This window comes from Ambystoma mexicanum, chromosome 4p (assembly GCF_040938575.1).
Source record: "Ambystoma mexicanum isolate Mex_15411 chromosome 4p, UKY_AmexF1_1, whole genome shotgun sequence".
NCBI lineage: Eukaryota > Metazoa > Chordata > Amphibia > Caudata > Ambystomatidae > Ambystoma > Ambystoma mexicanum.
The window spans coordinates 936,181,228-936,202,974 of record NC_090927.1 but is presented as its reverse complement, the minus strand read 5'-3'; positions in this window follow the sequence as shown (position 1 = coordinate 936,202,974).

Sequence of the window (21,747 nt, the reverse complement as noted above, 5' to 3'; positions counted from 1 at the left end):
AGGCTTTAAGGCAGAGGTTATCATCAATGGTCCAATTCAGGATTTTCTGATATTTACACAGATACAGCTTAACCTAAAATGTCACTTAGTCAGATATTTAATATCATAAATGGATAAACAACCAGTTGGGCTTAAGGAAATATTCAGAAAATGCTACCTTGCCTCAAGTCACATGGGAAAATAAATGGTATATGGAGTTTGATTGGAAGTCAGAGCGTTCCAACAAGTGATCATGAGAGAAGGGTACTGTCCCCCTGACATGAGCCCTGATAAAATGATGTTCTAGTTGACCAGTTCCTGGCCATGTTAAAGTGCAATCGTCCATTTAGGTAACACAACCTAGAGCACATAAGATTAAGCAGACAAAATAATTATATTCTTACTGTAATAAATACAGGATTCCACAGTGTTTATCAACCCTGAATTTTCTCTGGATCTGACTCCCCGAGTGCTTCAAAATGTGGAATACAGAAGTTTCCCAATGCATGGGCAAATTGTTTGTTTACAGATCTCTTGTTTTTGAGCAATTTCAATAAACCCTAACCAAAATGGGGTAATGTTGCTACACACAGATGTGCCATTTACCAGTCACAAGTGCATAAAAAGAGAAGCTTCTTGCGGCTTTACTTCCCTGAAATGTGGATTAGTAGCAGGGGTCTCTACACAAATAATCTCCTCTCTATATAAGCTATAGGAATAATTATAAGAATGCCCTTGGCACTGAACTGTATGAGAGAAGAAACTCTGGGCAGCAATCTCAGATTAATGATGGTGTCTGATGTATGAGTGGGCACATAAGGAATAGATCTGCACAGTAGTTGAGTAGGCCTCTGTAGGAATGTCCTACTAGATGCACATACCAGACAAATACAGCTTGCTAGGGAAAAAGCCCAATACACCTCTTGCAAGAATAACAAGGTTTATTTCCCAAAAAATAGATGTGCCAACAAAGAACTCTGCTGCTGCGGAATGTTCTGCCAAAATCTAAATGAGCAGAACCTTATGAAGGTACAAGCCTTCATCAGTGACCTCAATACATACAATGCAAACACACGTGGCTGGTTGGTGAGAACCTATACATGGCCAGCCTGCTCCATAGGGCATGGCAGGCCATTGGTCCCAACCCCATCCGTTCATCTTCCTCCACATTGGCAACGTTTCATCCATCATCAATGCGAAGCTGAGTAATGAACAAATATTTGCAAACTAAACAATGCATCTTTATCTATGTAACAGTACACCTGGTATAAGAAGTCAGGGGCCCGCGGGCTGGGGGGCGTGAGCTGAAGTCACATTAACTCACACACTTCACTCGCTCCCAGGCAGGCTGGCACATCTCCAAGGTGTCCCTTTTTGGGCTATCATTTCATCCGTCCCTGCACCTCGCAGCACAAATCATGTGACCTAGAAGTAACGGCAGGAAAGCCCTGCTTTCTGATCTTTTTGATCGATTGGGGGTCCAACAGGTCTATGGTCAGTGGTATGGGGTTATCTGGTATGTTGGAATTTAGGGGTCCTAAAGCCAGGATATTGGAGTGCTATGACTTAGGGTTTGGGACTAGTGGGGGTTTGAGGCCCATGCCCTCCTTCTCATGCAATAGCACCATTCACAGACACTCAGTCCTCTTCCTTTGGCCTTGCAGGGCATATTCTTCCCAGAGCACAAAGGTATGGGGATGTGCAGGTCTGGCCTATCTCATCGTTGTGAGGGACCCAACCTATTCCCTTGGTCATATTTGTGGCCTAGCCCTGGAGTGCTGACTGTCACGCTACCTTTAAATTTCGTACCGCAACATGGCTGATAATTTCTAAGAGGACTGCTCTTCCCACATGTACACTACACCTAAAAATTCAAGCAATAATGTGATTGTGCAGAAGCCCTAAGGGCACCCCCCTCCCCGTGGTCTCTTACAGTATCTGTGACGGTCTTTGCCTTATCCTAAAGCACTTGGGGTTTCTGGAAGATTGTGTCCCCTTCCCAACACCTCCTATAAAATGCACATTGGATAACATATGGCACAATACAGATTTGAGTAACAACCACCATAGCAGCTCATTACTGTGCTGAGAAGCTGCTCAGTCCAAGATACTCTAGCACACATGTTGCATCCAGTCTTCCATCAAGGCAAAAATATGTTTGAATGTATTTACTAAGATTGTTCTCTCTATTGTTGGTATAAAACAACAGCATACAATCACACATATACCACGACTAGTACAGGCTCAAATCTTCTTAATGGTGTAGCAGCGGTTCCCTCTCCCCACCGCTGTGAGGGGTGCCCTGCCACCCCATGTCCCAGGTGACCCATTCACCAACCTCACTGTAGAAAATAAATATTTATTTCTAAAGAGAGGGCTAAGGGCTAGGGACAAACGGCAGTGTTTCCTGCCTGGCAGTGCAGAATGGAGGCACTCTGCCTGTGGCTCACCTGTGCATGTCAGGAAACAAGAAGCTCTCCCAGGTCCCTGGTTCCTATCTGTCTGGAGCACGTAAACCGGGGGCATAGGGATACGCATCGAGTCAAGAGCTGATGGGCATCAAACAGGTAAGAGACAAAATCATTTGTGTTTGTGGATAGTCTATAAAGATGCATTGTGTAGAAAACAAGCATGTATATGTGTTTGTGTTATTTGGATGAGAATATATGTATGCATGCATGTATACATACATGGGTGTTATGACAAATTGGATTCTGCCTCACAGGAGTACAAGGATGAGTAGGGATAAAAATGCCCACTCGGCACTCAAGCTTCAGCAAAACAAAGTACAACATGTTCAAAAAGCTAAAACAGGGACAATCTCAAGCTATACCTCCTTTGCATTTGTGGTAATGCAGGCCGAGGGCAAGCTATACAATTAAGAGGGGTGTGAAGGTGAACTAGTAGTGACACAAACAACACAGTATCACAGTCTATAGATAAAGGGAATGTCCAATTAAGGTTCTATAAAAATATAAATACTTTAATAAAACACTGCAATTAGAACAAAAATAGATTACTGTTCAAAAACCCACCCCAGAGGAAAGACAGAGAAGATCTGACAGACTGGAGAAAGTAGCACTTTGAGCTTAGTTCCACGAGTGGAAGGTAAGGTACTACCAAAAAGGATATCTTGGTGAAGACTGGGATGATCGTGACCTAACCAGTCTCTATGGCCCAAGTGGACCACGGGGGCAGTTCAGTGTTACAGCACTTAAATTCGGTTCTGGGTGAGCTGACACATCAGACCCAGGTTGAATGTTAATGCGAGCTAATCAGGCTCAGTTGGGCACATAGGATCACGGAGGCCCTGCAGCAAGCAGGGTTGGATGTGGGTGCTCGGTGAGGTCGAATGGTGGCACTTCAAGTGCTGCAGGTCAGGGCGGTACCAAGAACACTTCAATGTTGGCCTGGCCGAGTCGGCCTTTAGCTGCAGGAAGAGGTCAGCAAGTGATGCTCCAGCAGGTTGTCTTGGTGGGCAGTGGTTGTGAACTGGTGGTCAAGGGGGCGTTGAGGTGCAAGCAATGAGGTAGCAGTACTTGGGCTAGCTGGGCCGAGCCATGGACGGCTGCAATGATGTGGGATAATGACACTTTCTCTGCATCTTCTAAAGGCACAAATGTGCAGCAGGAAATGCCAAACTTTTTGCAAACCCTGCCTTCCATTGCTGTTAACATTTCCAGCACATATCGGTTATGCATCGGCATAAGTCTCAATGCATGCAACTAAACCTTGATCACGTTGAACCCATTTTCCATGTCATTCGCGAGCTGTACCAGCTCACAGCACATGATTTGCAGCCATTTGGCATTCGCTGCAGCCTGCACTCCCGGCAACAGTAGAGATGTAGAAAAGGATGCTGCTGAGCTGAAGTGTTGGTACTCCTCTGGTATTTCAGCAAGCAATGCAGAGGAGTGTTTGGATATGCAATTCAATCTTTTCATCCTCTAGTTGTTGGAACTGTCCTTTTCTTGGCAGGATGCAGAGTTCTTATGTGGACAATAGGTTCTCTTCTTAGGTAGTTCCTTGGCAGGAAGTGCTCCCCATTTTAGGTGTTCTTCTGGGATTACTAGTACGGCTGGGTGCATCGTGCCTAGCGAACAACACCCCTCCATTATGATGGGAGGTGCAAGTAATCTTGTTGGAAACAGAACCAGTAGTAATCCATCATAGTTGCCATTCCCTTCTTGATGTCTGGAATTAGGAGAGTCTTATTGCAGTGTTCGTTTGAGCTGACAAAGACCGTACCCTTGCTGCGGAAACAAAGTCGATATACGTCTTCCCTGTGCACTCGCACCAGCTTTTCCTTCATTGCAATTCACCTTAGCTTTGTGATATGATCTGTCCATATCTGTGCACAAAACCTGTCCACTCGCGCTATTGCTTCCTTGCCATAGGTTACCAGTCCTTCTACCAGGCAAGGTAGTGCAGTGTTTTGCCATTTGTTATTGACATTTGTACGCCCATTCACCATTAAATAGGGTAGCTCCACACACTTGATGTTCTTTGGATTGCCGTTGCACTTCACAAGATCTGGGCACACCATTTGCAGTTGCATACTGTGTGCCGGGAACGTTCCTTTTATTCTGCATAGCACAAGATGAACTAGACATTGTGCCTCTATAATTGGGACTGCTTGCGGCAATAACACCTTGGGAGCCCTTGACATGTGTGGAATGAGTGAACACACATAACAGATTCCATTCACAATAATTCTTCCCACGCCCCTCATGTCAGTATACCAGCTGTTTGTAAACTCAGGATAACGAAAATCGAATCGAAAGCCAGGCCATGATATGTATCATATTTCTTTCATGCTTCACTTTTCATTATTCTATACACGCTCTCAGGGTTGCCAGCTTTAACAGTGCTATCGAAAAAATCATCATATAGTTTCGAATTATTAAACAGTCATCGAATTGCTGGAAACAAACTCTTTACTATTACCCTCATTGCCAATTATGTACGCACGCTCACTGCCATGTTGTTCCTGCTATAATTATCACTAATACTTGTATGAACACTATCGCTACTCGTATATCTATTTCCATTATTATTGTTGCTACTCATATATGTAAATCCACTAATATTATTAACATTTATATGTACTGTCCCATTTAAGAAAACAGTCCCATTCCCCCACTTTATACGATCTCCCCCTATAACATACTCTCTCCAATAAAGCTCCAACAACAGCATCAATATCATACATAAACCTTCATCATCTTCTCTCCTGAAAATAGAAGCAGTCTACACAGAACAAAGAAAAGGAGAGATGACAAAAACGTACCTTTACAGAGAGAGAGAGCGAAAGAGAGAGAGCTCCCAAAAAAGAAAAATATGGAACTAGCAGCTGAGCTTTGGACCATTAGAGGAGTGTGATACTTCACACTTTACTGTGCCTACACCGGCCGATGAGGTAGTTAAGGCGCAGGTACTACTACCCCTCCTTCAAGATAACTGAGTGCTGAGGAGCTGTTAGGAGTTGCCCTGTGGACATCGGAGAGGTGGACCCAATATCACAAGCCCTTTATCTTCATAGCGAGGGGACTGCAAAGCACCACCTCGAAGGGCCTGTGGAACCGAGGGTTGTTCCACCTAAGCATGAAATCGCAAAGATACAAAGTCACCAGGCAGCAGCGGTTGTGTGGTCATGCACTCAGGTGAAGTTGCTTTTGTGGTTGCTTCATCCCGTGTGTCTGCTGCCTCACTTCCTGGAGGTGCAGTCTGTTTGGAGACACATTTAATTACCCGCGTTAGTGTGGTCAAATAATTTTTGAACTCATCACCTAAAACCGCTGCTGCCCTATGCGCATCTGAAGCTCTTCTTACAGGAGATATGGTGTGTGCATACGCCGACCAATGACCACCTATTGAGGTAACAAATGGTGGTCTTTGTTGGGCTGTGTGCGTAAACTAAAGAGGGCAAAGGGGCAAACAGTGTACCCAGTTCTTCTTCAATGTGGAACACAGTTTGGACAATTTGCTTTTGAGAAGCCCATTGATCCTCTGCACAATGCCGTTGGTCTGTCGGTGGTAAATCGAACAAATCTGGTGCTTAATTCCAAGTAACGTGCTGAAACAGTGCATTGAAAATATGCGCACCATTGTCTGTCCTTAGAACCTCGCACACACCCCATCGAGGGAAAACCTCACGTGCCAAAAATCTTGCATCACATTTGGCATCCATATGTTCACAAGGCCGTGCTTTCAACCACTGTGACAAAGGGCAAACAATGACTATGAGATACTTGGAGCCATTGCAATGCTCATCCATGTCGGCGTAATCTATGTGTAATTCACAGGACGGCCCAGTATCATGGGGCAATGTGCACGGTAAAATCCGTAGTGTCATCCCTGTACTGAAATGTTGACATGTTGTGCAATGTACAACCATTTCTGTGATGCTCTCCTGGATGTTTGTAATAAACCAGTCCTCCTGTATATCTGCTGCAATGTGCTGCTTCGAACTGTGGGATGGATAGTGTAACTTTTCAAATGCTACTGCTAGCAGCTCCTGCGGCATTGCTGTCTTCCTGGAGCTCTCTTATTTCCACAATAGGTTTGTCAGGCATTGCTTGAATCCCTTTCATAGCCACAGTTTCTTCTCCCTTTCTGGTACCCTTTCCTGGAACTCTATTATCTTGGAGATAGGCAATGCTGTGTAAGGTGTTGGATGTTCGCTTGCTGATGGAGTGGTAACAATGTACTCGGCAGACTTTTTATTTGGTAAATATGCCACCATTTTGTCTGGATCATCAGCAGCTGCATTCCCCATTGATATTTCTTCTGTCCCGTTGTGGGTAGCACCACCAAAACAGATGGCTGGGTTAATGCTTCTATTAGTGTTTCTAGCAGTGTTGCATGCTGCACTGGAGACCTTTCCACCCTCTGAAACCCCCTCCTCTTCAAACGGGATAGAGTGGTGTGCAGAGTTGATGTGACCTACGCTGTGTCTGAATATATTGTGACATGGCACCCTTGGGACGCTCTCAATGCTTCAATTAGCGCTATGAGTTCTGCTTCCTGTGCAGAATAATGCATGGGCAATCTTTTCATAACCATTGTCTCGTACTCTCCTTCCTCAAGTCGTACCACCACTGCCCCTGTATGTCTCTGTCCATCTTCCTGGCTAATTGTAGATGACCCATCAATGAACAGTACCTCACCCTCCTTCAATGCACAATCTTTTGCTTTGGGGATGTCATCCTCCTCCCCCTTGTATGTTGTGCAGTTGTGCACTGCTAGATCTTCGGCAGTGGGCATATCTGTTAGGAAAGTGGCAGGATTCTCTGTTTTGCATCTAACCACATGAATGTGGGGCTGTGAATTTATAATCTCATACGCTGAAGATCTCTGTGTAGTAAGGGTAGATTTTGATCTTTCCAGGATGGCAAATAAGGAGTTTTCCACATACAACTAGCTGAGCACCCCATTACAATAGTAGAAATCCTTTGTATTGCAAATGCAGCAGCTGCTAAAGCTTTAATGCATGCAAACTGCCCTTGCATCCCTGAATCCAGTGTGCCGCTGTAATAGGTCAATGGCTTATGACCCTTAGTGCTCTTCTGTGTCAACACTGAGCTCATGAGCTGGCCATCTAAATGTGAAAACAAGTACAATTCCTGTGTGTAGTCTGGGGTGGCCAGTAAGGGTGCTGAACTAATGGCTTCTTTTAGATCGTCAATGACTTCTTTTAGATTACTTCTTCTAATGACTTCTTTTAGATCATCAAACGGTTTGATCATATCTGAAGACCACTGTAACTTATGATCCTTTGTTTTTTGTGCTTCCTTAAGGGCCTGCAGAAGTGGTCTCATGTAAGCTGTGTGATCTAAGATCCATACCCTGCAGTAGTTGCACAGCCCCAAAAATGTCTGCATTTCTTTAACTGAGCCTGGTCTGGGGGTGGCGTGTACTGATGCTGATACTGCCCCAGATAGAGAACCTCCTGTTGGCAGTATTGCAACTTAGCCTTGTCAACCTTGTACCCCTTATAGGCCAGCAATTGTTGTTATGGAATCCCTTCAGCAGTGCTGCTCATTGTCACTACACACTAGCAGATCGTCCACATACTGGATAATCATGCTGGGTACCTGAAAGTTCCATAAAAAAGCGTGCAGTATTCAGTTAAAGATGCTTGGGCTCTCACAGTACCCCTGAGGTAGCGTAGTATGTTTGAAACTCATCAGGCCCTGTGTAAATGCTGTGAGGTAACTCAACTCAGAATCAAGAAGAATGTATTCTTCAAGTCCACTACAGTGAAGTATGTGGCTTCTTTGGGGATACTGCATAGAATTGTCACAGGATTATGAATGACTGTAAATTATTTCTGTACCGCATTATTTAGGGTGCGAAAGTCCTGAAGCATTCTCCAATTGCCTCTGTTGATTGTTTGACAGGGTATATCACTGTGTTACACGGAGACGTAGCTGGCATGATGATCCCCTGTTCCAGTAGGTAGCACTGCATCTGGCTTCAGTGTTGTATGCACAGGGGTCACGTCTTTCAATAGTCCCACATTGTGTGGATTTGTAGTCCACAACTGCGGAGGCACGTGTTGTAAGTCTTCATCAAGAAATAGAGGTGGAGTTAGTACTGCCATCAGGGGGAACTGCACCCTTCTGTACTGTACCATTATGTTGCAGGGGATACAAAGCTCTATATATTATCTCCCCATTTTTGTCATTGTTCTCAAACAGCTTGTCATCCATCACTTCCTTTAACTGTACTGTTGGATCTATACAGCACACTGTGTGCCACTCACACCCATCTATTCCTAGCACATCAACCCTCTTGTCAGAGAACAACAATCCCTGTAAATCCAGCAACAATATTGTTCCAACGACCACCTCAGGCAACACAACTGGAGGAAAGATCAAATCTGTGTGCCCTCGCCAACACTGCTTAGCGATCTAAGGCACCGCCTCCATGAGTACAGTAAAAGCATTAATGAACATATCTGAGTCAACAGGAGTCCCGTGAACCACCACCTCCCTTGTCATTATGTGTATTATCAACCTTGCCGTTATTGCACACATCCCAGGTGAGGACCAAACTACACTGCAATCTGTAGATGATATTGTCATGTTTAATTTGCTGAGCAGGTCCCTGCTGTTTACTTGATAACAGGAAATTCCCCTCCATGATGTATGATGTTGTTGCTCCTGTGACCACCATAAATATGAACTGCTTCTTTCTATATCCGCCCCCAAAAAAGGTTCCTCTTCAGGGTGGATGGTCATTGACAAGACCGGACATACGTGTGCTCTCTGTGAGCTGTCCTAATCAGGATATGTATTTGTTCCAGGGAATAAGAAGGGGCTACCCCATCCCTGTTGCTCCTCCGAAGGGGGCAGTGGTCCTGCTTGGTACCCTATTGACCGGGGCCACACCACCCTGCTGTTCCTGTGGCGGGTGCTGCACCTGTATCAGATGCTGGAGGATGCTGGTTATATGTTTGGGGTTGCCCTTATAGCTACCCTTGATTCTGATACCCCTGACAATGTTGCAGGAACCCTATTCCTTGGGGCCATTGGATTCTTGGGGCCCTTGTCCCTGCTGCTGTGACCTGTAATTATACCCCATTGCAGACCTGCTCCTGCATTTTCTTGCAAAATGCCCCCACCTCAAACAATTCCAACATTGTAATTGTCCAAACCCATCCATTCTGGGTCCAAATCATCCCCTTGCTCCTGCGAAGCCCCCTCTTTATCACTGCAGTCCTCCTTGCTGCAACTGTGGGCCAGGATACTGTTGCACCTGCCCCACTGTCCTTGTCCTCCTTCAGCCCAGAGCACAGCAATGTTGGCGCTCATGACTTGTTGGGTGCTCTCTGTCCCCTCCACCTGAACTGGCACCCACACCAGTGCTTGGACAACAACTTTTGCCAATTTCTTTCCACCAATTTTGCTTCCTCCATTTGACACCTTTGGGCTGTTTCCCTGTTTTCTTCCTTGGCCCTTTTACATTTGTACACTATTATACACTGTATCTCCGGCTGCCTCTTTATTTCGATACCCACAAACGTATCTAATGCCTTCTGCACCTCCATTGGCAAGCCACTCTTTACAATTAAATAGAAATATGGTATTGAACAATCCCACAGTCCCTCCGTTTCAGCTCTCCACATCTCTTGGAATTTAGGAATACATTTAACTGGGTCCTCATCATCACCCATCGTACACTGCATCAGGGAGTGTTAATCAAGGGTTTCTGGGAAAGTCTTTCGTAGCGTATCCCACACTCAAACTCTAATTCCGTTGAACAATGCTCAATCCTGTGCATCGTCCCCCAGTGTTATTCCCGGATACCCAGATTTCACCCACAAATCCCCGGCAGGGTCCCCAATTATATTTACCATCAATCTCTTGATATGACCCACTGTCAGGGGCACGCCTGCTGTTTGCTTTTCAAACTCATATATCAACTTACTTGCACCTGCTGTGAGCTGTGGAAGAGCCTCAATCAAGTTGTTTTTATCCATCTGGGGCCAGGGCACATACTGTGTCCTCCCTGCTCCCTTATGTATCTTCACCCCACTTTCCACACCCTTCTTCATAATTCCCTTTCTCTTTATTAACGCTATCCTGTCGGACATATTCCTAACCTGCCCCCTCCCCACAAGCGTTCTACTTGGGGGGTACTCTCAGCCGCCTCTTCACCCCTTCCTTCTTCTTCACCGTGTCCCTCATCAAATGTGTTATTGTCATCCTCCCTCCAATCGTTTGCCACCACCATATTTTCCTGTTCCAAGACTACCCACTCACCCTCTCTTCCCTCCTTCTCAACACTTCTTATTCCTTCATTATCCATCATGAGCAAGGCATTACCTGATTTCCATTCTCCTGGTCCTTGTTCTGAGACCCTTACATCCCTCACTTATCTTGTGGATGCCTGTTTTGTGTTCAACTTTGCTAGCAACTCTGCCAACCTTTCTTCAAACTCTCTCGACCTGACACCTGCGGATGACGATACTTCAGGAAGGTGTGTATATGGTGGTGGGGGAGTGTTAGCCTGCAGTGTTGCTAATGCTGAAAGGGTATCAATCACAGTGGGCACATAGGTTGGCTTTGTGTACCATCTGCAGAGCACGCTGTCAAGGGATATCATTCCCAGTGCTCCACTGACGCATTCCCTCTCCTTCTCCCCTCCTGCGCCTTCCATCTTTCTGTATCTGTGCTCCTGCTCCATCCCCTTGGTCCTCTGTGTCCTCAAACATTCGCCAGAGGTCTAAAATGCATGTTCTCTTCTGTAGCTGCTTTCCTTTATACTTAGCTACTAAAAATGTGGACATGTGTTCCAGGACGCTCTTATTGTGGGAGCCCTGCTCTGGCCACGGGCAATGAATACCCCCTGCTCCCGTCTCCGTGATTCACTGCTTATGGTATTTCTCCACCCTGTCATGATACAGTGGCAGTGCCTTGTACATATACTCTTTTGGTGTTCCTCCATCATGCCTGTGCTGTCTATGTCTTACTGACCCTGCAAAGCCCTGCTAACGCACCACGCATGCTGCAGCTGCTTGTAACAAAAAAGGAAAATCAACCCCCACCCTTCTCCGTCCCCCTGCTCCACGCACACACACTACTTCACAATGGCACATAGCACCGCAACACACACAGTTAAAACCCCTGCTAGGGCCTGCATACAATGACTTAAAATAACAATCACTACCTGTTCCTACTACTTATATGAGACCACAACTTTTATTTCTGTATTCCTCCTGTAAATAATATATTTTATCCTAGTACCACCTTCCCTCCTCTTCCATGGAGGGGCCCCCTGCCTTACCTTTGCCTTACCTTATAATGCTGTACCAAAATAATCTGTTTACAATACAAACACCAATAAGAAATAACACAAACTACACACACGTCACATCAACGGCCTTGCTCTCCACATGTACACACCTCTCACACTTCCCCATGCATCTGTCCCTTACTTGTTTTTGCTTACAAGAGTCTACTCACATTTGCATACTCACCCAAACTCCTCCGTCATGGGTTTCCAACACCAGGCTTGCACTCTCCTCAGAGCCGCGCCCTGCTTGAAAGAACAGAGAGGACTCTCTTAAAACGGCTCCTGCTAAACCACTCAAAACACGTGTTTTTTTGGGACCGGTCGCTGTAGGTGGGCGTGACTCCTTCTGGAGAAGCGCCGTGGAAGCCTCCACAAATACAGGGGTGCTGGGATCACATCAGGGTCACCAATTGAAAGCATGCCCCTGAACACTCACACCAGAGAGAATACAACCGCTAGGGAAGAAAGGCCCAAGTCGATCATGTAAGGATAATAGGTTTTAATCTCACACAAAAATTAGAGCAACAGCAAAGAACTATGCTGCCAAGAACGTTCTGTGGAAAAAGGGTACAAGTAGAGGCTTAAGAGAAGACACATCACCATCATGACACAATACTATACAGTAAAAACCTGCGCGGCTGGTTGGTGTGCGCCTATACAGGATCTGCCTGCTCCATAAGGGATGCCAGGTCATTATTTCCATCCCAGTCCATCCGTCTTTCATCATGTGGATGCTGCAGAGATCATCTTCTTCTCATCGATGAAGGTCAATGAACAAATTAACTACACTCCTAACACAATGCTACTTTATCATTATACTGTGCACCTGGCAGACTTTAAGACTGGAACAAAGGAGGTTCTGGGGCATTCTAACCTCCACACACACATTTCACTCACTCCCATTTGCGCCATTTGGCTCCCAGGTCTCCATCCTTGTTTTGAACTGTTACTTTAGTGGTGATGGTCAAAGGTCACCTGGTGGCATGGAATTTAGGGATCTTGGGGCTTAGTCATTTATATGGGCTATAGCTTGTGGACGCCTGGGGGTCATTTACACCAGTTGCGTGTCGCGGGTCTATGATCGTGGCCTTGTAGGGCACACTCCTTTTGGGTAGAAAAACATCTTTGCAACACTGTTTGAACAATACATGAGCTTTATAGCAGTTGGGGTGTGGGTTGTCCGCATGGGAGCTCGGGAATGGCTGATATTTTCCCATGTCTCGGAATTTGGGCCTAGCGCATGAAATGCTGCATTTGCCCCGCAGGCCTTGTCTCCTAACTATGATTACTAACATCTACGCAAAATGCACTAATATCTACACAAAATGTCAGTCTTGTTCAGGTCCTAGGCTATACTGTGTGGGTTAATTATATTGGGGTGGGGTCCTATCACTGTCCCCTCTCCCCCTGGCCCATCACAGTGTGTTCAATGCAGCTTGGCTTACTCTAAAATGCTTAGGGGGTGGAACAGGGTCTCCCCCTTCCCAACACCCTCCAGAGTATTGGCTCAGTTTCCCATGTTGAACTATCACTTCGGACCAGATAGTTACCTGTCTCTGCTAAGTCACGATTCCGTGTCGGGCTGATGGAGATGCTGACACATGTGCAATCACAATTGGTTTGTTGCGGCCACGATCATAAGTATCGCCATACACTATGCCTGAACTCTGGCATAGCTTATTCTTAGAGATGTCCCTGCCATCAGCATTGGGTACTTATGATCATTGTAATTTGGGAAGAGGGGGCATATCTTACATGTCACCCCTGTGCTGCAGTGACTTTGCTGTCACCGTGGGTCAAGAGGACATCTTGTGACCTTTGAACATGCTCTGTGCCAAGAGCAGAGCGGGTGCTGCAGATCAGGCTAGTAATGTAGCTGTGCACAATTGTGCTATGCTTTTGGCATGGAGCTGCAACCAAGGGGGGAGCTGGTAAGCAGATTACCACCTTCATCATATTATATACTAAAAATGAAAAAGCCAGGGTTCTGCACCCTTGTCAGATGGCACTTCTTCACAGGTGTGTCTGGGTAAGTGAACATATGAGTGAGAATGTATTGTGAATGATGTGCATGTGTGAGAGTGTGTGTGAATGAGAACACAGTTTAAATGTTCTGGGCGCACATGTGTAGTATGATGTGTGAATGTTCTATATGTGTTTGTTAATGATTGAGTGAGAAAAACTGTATGGGTTAGTGACTGGTGGGTGAATGGGTATGAATGTGTAAGTGTGAGGCTGGGGCACTGGGGTCATTGGAGCAGTGGTGTTTTGCAAAGCCAACTTGATGAGTGTTATTACGAGAAGGAGAGGTCTCGGTGGTTTCAATGGTGCAAGCAACCTGAACATTGTGTTACTGTGGCATACCCATGGCTGTTAATAATACAGATGACTTTTTTGCATGGTTTAAAAAAGCTTTGATCATATGATTCAGTTCTTTGACTTTTGTAAATAATTTTATAATTGGTACATGCATGTATAAATAACATGTCACATGCTTGAATATATTGAAGTTCTCAGTCCAGTAATCACTTTGCACGATAGACCCACCGGACATTGATGCACATATTGTGTAATGCCAATGATAATAACTCATTTGTTAAGTGCACAATGTATACTCCTAGCACGGTATAGGAAGTTACCAGAAGGACCTATTATAACTAGGAGTTGATTCCAATACAAAGACGGGCAGCCACACTTGTAAACCAATGTCCTAGGTATGTAAAAGTATGCACCCCTTTATTGATCTCCAGATGAATTGGCCCATACATTAAATTGGCCCCATGTGATGCAACTCTTTCTTTACTTTGAAACATTCGGATGTCAGGAGGATTCGAGAATATCCAGTCTTGATTCCTGTTGAGAGGCTATGGGTGTTGTTCCATTTTTCTACCCCACAGATTTGGAATTTACTCTTTTCTATTGTGAAGGCATGTTTAATGTAATGTTTGATTAATTATAATTACTGCCTCATCCAAACCTTTCACAGATTTGCAATAGTGAATTGCACATTTCAAAAATATTAACTGTGTGTAATGTGTGTTGTAAAGACCAAGAACCTTCTTTTAGGTTGTGTTTTTTGTCCTAAGAAAATACCATAAACAGTCATTGCCTCTGGTTTCTTTGCTTTTCTTTGCTATTGGGAGTCATTCTCATGGTAGCAACACTCTTCAGGAGAGCTCCCTTGAACGAAAACCATGATTCAGCAATGGCTTTTATATTTTTTCAGGTGGGATTCTACAAACTCTTGCAAATACAACAGCTTTAATATTTTTACTTTAATGGTAAATGTGTATTTCATTTTCTGTCTCAATGTAGATTATACTAAACCAAACCAGTACTTGCAGAATTCAGCAGATTATGCACACATTTGAGTAGAACAACACATTTCCCAACACAGGGGAGAGATTAAAGAAGAATTCCCCTTGTTTGCCCCCAAATATAGAGAGCGCTCTCTGGCACAGCACTTAGAGTAGTCTAATTTATGCAATATGATGACGTAGGTGCACCTGTTTGCTTAATGTTCCCCATTCCCTTCATGTTCACTTCTTCCATATTGTAAATTTCAGGGCTGCTAAACAAGCATAGGGTACAGTTCTTGTAAGTAGTTTTTCTCTTCCTCTGCCCGCTACAGGGACCCTCTCCTCCTCCATGAAAATGAATGATCCCATACCAGTTTTGGGCTAATCCATGGTGGCAACCACTATTGGGTCTGTTTTGTACTGTTAGGAAAACTCCTAAGTCTATCATGGGCATTGCTTTCTGGTCCGTCACTTATTTAAGCTGTGCTTTGAGATTTCTGATAGTTGGTCTCATGTGCAGAAAGCAGGCACAGCAGACCAGCAATGATGCTCGTGTTGTCTAACGGCACACACAATAAGATACAGCGCCAGCTCTGCCTCTAGCAACGCATGTGGAGGGGAGTATGGTCATAGAGCTGCAAGCCTCCATGGGACACTTCACAGGTGTAAACAACTTGGGAAAGCAATGCAACTTGGTGAAAGTGGGAGATTTTGAACTACGGGGTGAGAGGTACGCATTTCATTGGCATGCCAAAATCTGCCAATTGTGGCTGCCTGCAGTGTGACATGATAGTCTCCCTTCTTAGGGTATGTATTGGCTATTTAGCCTACCCAAAGTTGTGGATGTGTGAGTCTGTAAGTGGTACAGTAGTAGTGTCGTTTTTTCTTTTTTCTGCAGCATTGCTCTGTTTTAATAAACTAAGGTGTCAGCCCAAACACCTCCTACAGGTTGTAGGAGGTTTTGTCTTTATGGGGCTAATTCAGAATTTGGTGGTATTTTCTTACCGTGTTATTTTGGAGGTAAACCAGCAGTAAACTGGCTTTACCACTAGAGATAGTTCAGTATTAACCTATTTTGGTGATAATATAGTGTTAGCTTGTGTTGGTGGTAATTTTTAGTGGTATCTTGCTTTTGTGGTATTTTCAGCATTACCTTATTTTTGTGGTATAGTAGTGAGCATATCTTTTGTATACTACCGCCCCATCATAAAACAAAACAAAACATTGCTCTCTATTAGAATATCTCTTAGTCACCTGTAGAGAACCCTACAGACCTATCACAATTTCAAGGAACACAGTGAGTTTATTCAGAATGCCACATATTGTATGTGGCTTGTATTACTGGCTTATTTACATCCAGTAACCTATGTGTCTCATCTGAAACTGCCTTCTTTTCCTCGTGCAAAAAAGGACTCATTCACACCCACACACCCTTCTATCTTGCCTATTTGTATAGATTTACTCTTCCCATAGGGTAAATGAAGAAGCAACATTCTTTACCACATTGGTATAACCTTCTAGTTACCCATTGACTCTTTCCTCTAACACAGTGAATATGGGAAACGTAAAATAATACCAATAAAATTGTTCGAGATTTGCTTTTTGTTATAATATTTTTATGTTATACACAATTCAGATTACCAACAGCGAGCATAACCTTGTCTCCTAAAACAAAACACAGTCAAGAGAACAGGCATACAGCAACATGTAAGAAATAAAAACCTTGTATTCAATTATTTTTAGAATAAATGCATCAAAAAGATATTTTAAAATAACGCATCGCAAATGAACTCCTTGTGCATCATTTCTTTAGCCAGTGCAAACATGCTTAGAGAAACATGACATTTTTCATATTAAAATTACCACCCTACACTGTCTTTCACATCTCATACATGCCCACACTCCTCATGTTTGACTGACTCACCAAAATAAGCACATTCTGAAGCACTTGTCACCGGAGCCTAATCTATGCAAACCTCCCTCGCGCAATGGAAACACAGCCTTGTCCTGCCTCGCAATGCTTCAAAGTCAGGCAGCTCTCCCACTCTCTTTTTATCTTCAAGACTGCAGCCACAGATCTCCCATCCCTGGAAGTCACCATTTGCACTCAAGTCCTGAACTGCTCTATACTCTTCTTCTCACTTTGGCCATTAAAAAAACTTTCCCTGTCTATCAACTGCAATTACATCAGCTGTGCCACCTCTCTTTCTCTACCAATCATAGTGCAAGAATGCTTTGTAAAAAACTCTCTCCGTTCCAGAACAATGAAAGCTTCGGGCATATGTATCCATTCGCCTATCCACCCCTGTCCCCCCCAAAATGTGATTTTGCTCTGTAGTCCTGTTGAAATAACAGTGCGGATCCACATAAAGAGGGGATTTGGGTTCATACACTTCCCATGGCAACATGGGCCTTGACACACTGCTATGGATGATGATCCATTCTTGTATGCAATGTCACAATATAGTGGTATTGTAACCATATTTGTCTTAGTGAACTGAGGGAAAATGCTTTATGATTCCAATTCCTCTGATGTCACATGGGGTGGGATCAAATGACATCACTTCCTGTGTTGGTACACAGGGCTGGGTCAAATGGCATCACTTCCTGTGATGTAACTCGCAGGGTGTGACATTGTGTTGTCACTTCCACTACCATTTACATTTTGGTGAAATGACTTCCCTGCAATGGGCTTTGAGACTTATGTGCACACAACTTCACTGCCCATCTCCCAGTTTTAAGACTGTATCTCCAGAATACTGGATAAGGTTAGGGGCCCTGGTTAGATGAAGTGGAAAAGGAGATTTAACTGTAAAAGACACCCCTGCCTAAGACATATATGGAGGCATATTTGCCCGTAAAGCATCAAAATCAATGACACCTGTTAGTATCCGAAACCTGTGCCGAAGAGTTAAGCAACTTACGCCCATGGAACATGCTTCAGAAAAAGAAAATACATTTTTAGAGTAGCTGCTTGAAATATGTTATTCCATATACCACCAGACAAATTGCATATGCTCAATTCGCATATGTCACGAGTTAAATACTTTATGACAGATTAGATTACAATGTATAAACACACCAAAATAGGCACAGTTATGGAATGTGTGTAAAACGGTATGAATTCCATTTTTTGCATCGTCTGATTTCTTTTTTTTTCTTACGTTGTTTCTCTTATTACATGCTGTGTGAAGAATACAGCTAGAAAAGCACTTGTACCTTAGATCACATTTAACAAAGAAATGGAATTAATGTAACAATGAAATGTACTACCCGGGCAAGCCCTGTGTCTTGTATCACACTGCCCATAGAGCTCTCCCAATCCGCACCCATACTCATGAACACAAACAAGCAACATGCACATAGCATGCACACTCCTCCAATCCTCACAGAATCATCCACATCACATTCATCAACACACCCTCACCAACCACTAAACAATTGCACATTCACACCAAACACCAGGTTGATTAGACATGATTGAGTGTGCATTTTTTTGAGTAATAGCAAATTGATTTGGAAGACCAGCAATTACATTGGTTTGTAAAGATGTCCTTTTTTATGAGATGAGTAATAATACAAAATAAAATGTATGTATACTAAAGTTATAGTTTGTTATATGTGATATGGTTCACAGGCTGAAACAGCATGATGGGAAAATACATTTTATAATAGAGGTGGTAAATTGGAGAAACCTTGCTGAAATACTTATCCAAGTTTTCTACACCATCAATATAGTCAACTAAATCTCATCCATCAACTTCCCCATCAATGTGCTGAACAATTAATAATAATAATAATAATAATAATAATAATAATAATAATAATAATAATAATAACACAGACATTTTTGTGGATGCCACCACTTCTAAGCACGATAAAAACGGGTACTTGTATTTATTATTATTGTTATTATATGATAGTCAATGTATCTATTTCAGAAGGATGAAGGGCTAGGTCAGCTCACCACAGGATTCACACAGGCTGGTGCCTTTTCTGTGTTGAGCACTTAATTGCGGGGAATCTATATCTGATCCCTTGATGTCAATGTAATGTGGAAAACCCTAAGTACTGAGGAAACAGTTCAACAGATCAAAACCCTCCGCACATGAAAGATGTCACTGAAACAAATGTGCTGCCCACCAACAAACAGAGATTTAATAAAAAAGAAGAAGAAAACCTGGGGATCTTGTCATCCATGTAAAACCTCAGATCAGATAGCTGCAACATCAGTATCACAGTGCAACTGAAACTCAACAACCATTAAAGAAGCATCTAACAAAATGTGAATCCTCTTAAAGGTCACAAAACATTGCATCAACCCTGTGCTTGAATTGGTTATACCTCAATCTATGGGTAGATACACTGTCATCAACATGATCTTCATAGATCAAGTATACAAAATCAGGGTCCACTTTGACAGCTCCAACCACTCTACAGGCATTAAGCATCATGCAATGTGACACCGCACTTGGACTGCATTCAGGACCATGACCCAAAAAGACATGACCAGCATCCTTGCAGCAATGAAGGTCACCTTCCTTGAAGAAGATATCCTATTGGCATTCATTGAACAATGCAGCACTGGGTAAGAACTCAGATTACTCATCTACTTCGCCAACCACTGCCTCTCTCAAGGCACCTTCCCCGGGGCACTGAAGAGAGGTCCTAAACCCCCACATCGGGCTTGACAACCCTGGCTACCTAACATCAAATCACACACCTTTCCTTTATTGGGTATGTATGAAAACATCATTGCCCTTCAACTACACAAAAATGTCTTTCAGACCAGCATTACATGGGATGTCTGATTCCTCTTTTGTCCAAGATGCAGTATTGTAGCTGCCACCATCAGATGATTGATTTCCTAATGACAAAGACACATGTATATATTTAAGGTGCATATTTCTAAAGTGTGAACCAAGCTAGCAAGCAACTAAGCATGGTACACAGTAAGTGTGAGTGTTTACACAGTGAAGTGTATGTGAGATGTGCTCCCCCTGTTGGCAACAAGCTGTATCCTGGGCTAGTGCCCCAAGGATTAAAGTTCTTTCCAAGGCAGTGTTTGAACTGTATGGTCTTCTATGCTTTCATAAGTGTGAAAGAGTCGCAGGCATGTGGATGTCTGGCGGGATGTTGCTCTATAGTGACATTGGGCCTTGTTACGAGGTTGGTAGCCATGGAGCTATTAAACTCTCTCTGTTCCAGAACAATGAAAGCTTCAGGCATATGCAGCCATTCACCTTCCTGTTTCTGCTCTTCATGAAAAAATGGAATGCATCTCACTGTGCTCGCAAACTGCATTACAAATTTAGAGGGAGTGGGGCAGTTAATATATTAGTAATATAGTTAGTATAAGGTTAGTTAATTATGTATTTCTAATGCAGTTTTACGCACTTGAAAACATCCAAATTGTCATTCCTGCACTTTAAAATGACTGGCATGTTCTAAAACGTTTTACTAAAAGCTTTTTTAAAAAAAATAATGTATGCTGTAAAACTGTGCCTGCCACCTAATTCGAAATGGCTGTATTTCCAAACTGCACACTGCATACTGCCAAAAACAATCCCCAAATATATCCTTACAAGGTACCAAGATAGAGTGGCTGTCTAGCCATTGTGAGGCACTAGGAGGTCTAGTGCTTCCCCTCTCAGAGACAAGGATAAGCTTCAATAGCCTTAGAGTCCTTCACTTACAGGACAACTGGCTAAGTACAAATTAAGTATCGCCGTAGACATTAAGAAGCAACCCAGCATTAAATAAGCACAGACTCATCTCCCTTAACCTCCTTGTAGGGTCCGATATTTGATACGTGTGGCCAGGACTGCCATTCCATGGACAGGCTGATCTTTTTCAAGACAGGTGCAACCTTCTCTCAGCCTTCTGAGAGAGCCAGGAATAAAGCAGCACGTGCCTACCCAAAAGAAGTTCTAGTAGTTGCCCATCTCTGTGTGTTTTAGCGGTGCCAAATGCACCCACAGATGACAAGCTGCCACACACAGACACCCATAGTCAAAAAGACACATACAGGCACAAACAGATGCGAAAACAAACACAGACACATAGTAGCTATTCTATTTTATAAATACAATAATCTCTCTGGGTGTATCCAAGGGAGTTGTATATTCATGTTAGCATAATCTGATAGTATATTTTCCACCTGATTAAATTATTTTAATGACCACCAACGCCTTTATGAAATTGTCCTAATTTAATCATGGGTTTGCATGTTCTCGTTGATGAAGGGCTTGAAAAAGCATTGCATTTGAAAGTTGGAACCACACTACCAATATTGTATTGCTGGCTTGAGCGTTACATGAGCAGTCACAGTCTATTGTGAATAAGGAAGACTGTGCATGTTCTGATTCCACTGAGTATCATTTCTGTCTGCCAGTGCTGGATCTGAGCACATAAGTTGTAGCCCCAGATTACGCTGAATTTAGTATTCGTGTGGTTCATTTTTAGGAAATTCTCAGCATCCAGGATTGAGTGATGGCTTTGCAATGTTTCTGGCTGCAGCTGTGATTGACACATTTCACTTTAGGTTGCTAATGTGGGATGCTGCAAGACTTTAAGTCTGGAATTAAGACCTAGATGCAGCACCAAAATTGCAACCATGTAGATTTTTCACAATATGCTACACATCACATGGGATGCATGTCTGCTT